The sequence below is a fragment of the Morone saxatilis genome, unplaced genomic scaffold (assembly GCF_004916995.1).
Source record: "Morone saxatilis isolate NCDOM2014 unplaced genomic scaffold, NCSU_SB_2.0 Contig19, whole genome shotgun sequence".
NCBI classification, from domain to species: domain Eukaryota; kingdom Metazoa; phylum Chordata; class Actinopteri; family Moronidae; genus Morone; species Morone saxatilis.
In genome coordinates, this window is record NW_023339751.1 from 20,896,771 (window position 1) to 20,902,197 (window position 5,427).

Below are 5,427 nucleotides of genomic sequence, written 5' to 3' on the forward strand. Positions count from 1 at the left end.
GTGTTCTAGAGGGGTAATAGGGTACTATGAGCTCTTCAAGATAAGAAGGGGCCTGACCATGAAGAGCTTTATAGGTGAGGAGGAGAATTTTAAATTCTATTCTAAATTTCTAAAATTCTATCATCTCTTATTACTGCACCAGACCTTTATTTCACATAAAACCGCATATGTAAAATGTCCAAGAGAGGTCAATCAAAGTGCACTATGAGCATGTCTTACTGGTAGTGGTTTGCTGGTAATTTACTGCCATCATTTACTGAGCCCATAAACTAGGTTTATATGTAAGCTGCAGCTGATTGCAGGTATGAAATTAAGATGTAAAACATGACTGTATCAGTCTGTTTTGTGTTGGCAGCTTAGCTTTGGAGTAGACAGCTGTAATAAAATATTTGGGCTCACCTGACTGATGTGGAATAAAGGACACAGCTTTTTAAGAGGGTAAAAACAAAAACAGAGGCCACCCTGCGTCATAACTATTGTTAATTTTCTCTCTAAACCAATTCAAGTTCAGTTTCCCAGCAACATTGTGTTTAAGAGCAGGTTTCACCACATTTTTCAGAAGAGACAGATGCAGATAACTGCTTCTGGCATTTAACATGGTCTTCATCTGTCAACTTGTCAAACATTTCAGATGGAAAAGATTAAAGATCTTCCTTGGTGGAGGAACTCAATGATCCTGGGTGCTTTCTAATTAGGGCCCGAGCAGCGAGCACTGCAAAGCCTGACTGAAATGCAAGGAGTTATCTGCCAAAAGGATCACATTTTTGGAGGCCATAACATGCTTGAAAACTCATGAAATGTGGCTGATACAGATTGTATGGTTCCTGCACTTGCCAGACTCTAATGGCTCAACAGCGCCCACTAAACTCAGCTCCTGAGGCACGTATTACCGATATGTATGGAAATTGGTATGTACTTGTTTCATGACCAGACAAACAAAAAAGCCTCTTGGACCCATACCCAAAACCCAATAGGAAGGCGGCCATTTTAAATTTAGTGGTCATTTTTGCCGATTTGCAGGCGTTGTATTTAAGCAAACTCCTCCTAGGGAATTGATGGAATCAACTTCAAATTAGGTCAGTGCAATCTAATGACCACGATTAACAGTGCTATCTGTGATTGTACATTAAATGGCGTGTCCATGGCTTGGTGTCGAATTTCACCGTATCGCCATGAAACAGGATGTCGTCATAACTTCAGTGTACTTTGTCGTAGCTCCACCAAACTTCACATGTTTGATAAGACTCCCGCCCTCAACACATCTACATGCCAATATTCAGTCAGTCATAGCGCCACCTACTGTAAACAAGAAGATGATACTGGTGCATGAAGCAACCGCAGCACGTCCCAACGTGCACAAAGTACGAGTGCCCAGTAATCACTACTGCAGCTAAATTTTAAATGATTTTTCTAAGTTGTATGGTAATGTCATGTATATTATTTCTGTCTTTCTGTTGAGTACTTGTTGAGGTCATATTATGCTTAAATTGTTTTATTTTTACTGAATTCATGAGACAAATTGGGTTTATTTCAAATGATTTACCTTGAAACACCAACAGGAGCTGGTGAAGGGTTAGACAGGCAGATATAAACATTGAAATAGAAATGATACACTAAAACAGATTTTGTTTCTGACATCATGATATTTAATTTGTTTCAAAAATTAAAATACACCTTCACATCCTTTTAAAATACAGTACATTTGGCACACAGCGCAAAAGGAAAAAATATCAACACAAATGAAGAGAATCCATAAAGGAACAAACGCACAGGTCAGATAACAAAATGTACATACAAAGCTTCACAAATACAGGGACTGCAAATAAACAACAACCCAAAAACATGTACATACTGTAACACTCTGCATATGACCCGAGGAAGATGAATGTCTGACTCTGTGAGTAAAATCATAATACTGTTTCCATTGTTTGAAATCAACCTCATGCCACTGTGTGTTGACTTTCACTTCAACTTGATTCACTCACTTGAATGAAGCATATTTTCTTTTTCCTCTGCAACAAACATTAAAGTACTGAGTGGAAAATTTGGAAATAGCATTTTGGCATTTAGCGTGGAGGGCTTCTGGAAGAGAACTTCCTTTTTGGGTCTTGGTGGGACAAACAGTTTGACATTTTTAAATTAAAGACTAAACAAAGATGCGACAGGAGACACAAAACTGAAGAGAAGAGAAAGAGACTTTAAATGATGGACAGCATAAACATGGTAGTTTTGGAAGTTGGTTGCCAGTAGAACTGTTTAGACAGTCTTAAATATTTGCTATCCAAACTTGTGTGTATGTGTGTTTTAGTATGAGTGTCTTCCAACAGCTCCTGTATCTAATACATCTTCTACTACTGCTGTTGCAACACTTCTGATGTTTTTACTGCCCCATGTACAGTGCTGAATGTTTGTCCTAGTTTGGTTTTCTTCTCCTAACTCTACTCTTGACTAATAACAAGACAGGTAACATATTTCAAATGCTCAGTTGTTGTCACTCCTGCCCCTCAAAAAAATCTTGTACATATTACATTCATATGTATTTAGAAGTGGTAGAGGAAGTATTCAGATACTAAGTAAAAGTAATAATACCATGCTGTAAAAATGCTTTGTTGCAAGTAAAAGCATTGCAAATGTTGCTTCAGTAAAAGTATGTAAGTATAATCAGGGAAATGTACTTTAAGTATTAAAAGTAAAACATACTCAATGCAGGAAAGTAAAAACACATTTTTACTTAAGCACAGCACTTGAGTAAATGTACTTGGTTACAAAAATGTATCTTGAGTGCAATGCCTTTTTCTTTTAAAGTTTGTGCCACAACTGTGTCAGTTTAAAGACTGTTTTATCCTTCAACGTGTTACTACAGCTACAGTATGGTCACTATTTGGTTATGGTCCTAACATCTTGGTCAAGGTCAACTAAAGAAATTTAAATGCTAAAAACTTGTATGAGAAGGGATGTGGGGCCTGGACAACACTGACCACTACACACTAATTCACAAACTAGTCGTGCGCATTCCCTTCAATGTAAGCACGCAGTTTGCATGTTATAAGCACCTGATTTACTGATGATGCACTGGCTTAACATGTAATAAACTTCTGCACTGAACACACAGTACATATTAGGATTATACCAACCTGTAATAATGGTGTTACTGTATAATTGTTTAAATTTGTTTATTATAAGTCAAAAACTTCTTCCAGCTTCCTTTTGTGCAGCACTTACTCTTGGTCTGTTATCAGTTCAAGTGAGAAGATTAAACCCTATTCACAATCTGCTCTTAAAATGTGTGCAATGACACACACCCATCATGTCTCCTCCCCATGTGTGATCAAATATGCAGCACATGCAAACAGGAGAAAGGCACTATCCATGTGACATACAAGCATGCATCTCAGATGCTGCTCCCTTTTCTTTCTTCAAAATGTATCTTATAAATGTCACACTGCCCTCGCTGTAAATGTTCTAGTCAACATTATATTTTCCAAAAAGTATTCATTAATGCACGACAACTGAATGTAATGGGGAACACAGGGAACTGGCACTGATTGAATTCAGTGTTGACTAAATGGAATTGAGACTGAGTAAATATGTGTATGGGTAAAATAATTCTCACTTCTATGTGTCCTAAAACTAATTGTACTGTAGCCTTCTTTGTACCTGAACATGTGTCTGTGGATAAAGGAGAAAAGAAAGGGGAAGGAAATAAGAAAAAAAGGAAGAAAGAGATGATGAAAATGGAAAAACTCTAGTATTGCACATGGAGTGTTTTTAAAGATGTCTGGATTCTTTTCAGTTCACTATAAAGTCATAAACCTGACCTGCGACATGGATCAACACCTCTGGAGTTTCCTCTATGGCCTGTTTGATTATTTGAAGCTTATTTGACCTCCATGTCCAGGCTGCAAAAAGAGGAGGAGGAGGGTCTGAAGTACGACAGTTTCTGACCAGATGAGTCTCACTGCGTCACACAAAATCTTAAGATTTCTAACATGTCAGCAAGCCGATCCAGTAAAAATAACACAACAACAAAAATATGTTTTAAATAAAAAATATAACATGATGACCAACACGAAGAGGGCTCTCCACGTATGTACACACACACTCTCACATGCACACACCGCAGAGCGAATACAATCATTTGAACACATTCAGTCACATGTGCTAACACATTCACCTCTGTGTACGATCCATGACTGTCATGTGGAATCAAGGAGTTTGTCATGTCAGACACTGTAGGTCAAATGCAGCAACCAATAACAGTTACTGCACACACACAAAAACACACACACATGGCATTTCAATGATCAAGTGTTCATGAAGGAATTTAAGGAGTTGACCTAGAAAGATTTTGCTCCAGCAGTTGCAGTGAGAGTTTAACAGTGACAAGGACTTAAACCATATACCTAAAACAACCTGTCTCTTTAAAGGACTCACTTGATATTTTAGATTTCAGCTCATTATTTGGCTTCACTGGACAACTGTCTCAATGTCAAATGTCAAGTTATATGGAAAACAGGTTGTTAGCACTGTAAGCATACCTCACTACATCAATGGACACTCCCAGTGGTAAGCTACTGTAGGTGTGCTAGCTGGTGGTTAATGGTACCATTTGTTTTTTAATGAACGACGGGAACACTGATGTACTAACAAGCTAGAATATGGAGAGTGAAGGGAAAAACAGCACAACCTTCTCTTTATGATAAGAAAATAACTGCTGAGATAAAACTAAATGGACATTTTGCTTTTGTGATGGATCTTCTAAAGTTAACATTTAATTTGCCCATTTGCCTCTTAAATTTAAAATAAAGCACTGACAAAACGTCTAATTTCACCATAATTTCATCAGGATAAAATCTTTGATTTCTTGCATCTCCTTTTTACATCTCTTTTCATAATGAATACAGTATTTTCAAGACCTTTTTTTTTCTTTAAATACAATCATTGGTTCAATAATTTTTTTCTCCATTCACATACATGGTTAGGGAACAAAAACATTCGTTTAACACAGAGATAGACACAGGATACAGCACATCATGTACAGAAATGACTCTTTCTAGAACTACAACTATGCATGCATGGATACTTATACACACTATCTTTCTCTCTCTCTCACACACACACACATGACCTTACCCATGTATCTATCTCATAACACCACTATGAAAACACAGTTTGGTTTTGTCCTCTGCTTTGCCTGCATCAGAAATACATGCAGACCAAGTGGAGGAGCATTGGGTAATTTCTTACAGTATCTGACCTGCACTTACATGCTGCTTGAGCATATAGTTTGATGGGATATGCACAAATGGACAAACATCAAGGGCACAGAAACCATAAAGAGAGATATGGATGGTCTAGTATAATTCCTGGAGTGGTCAGAATCTGGAAAAGTTCAGGAGGTCTCATTCCAGAGGCTGTGTTTCTTTA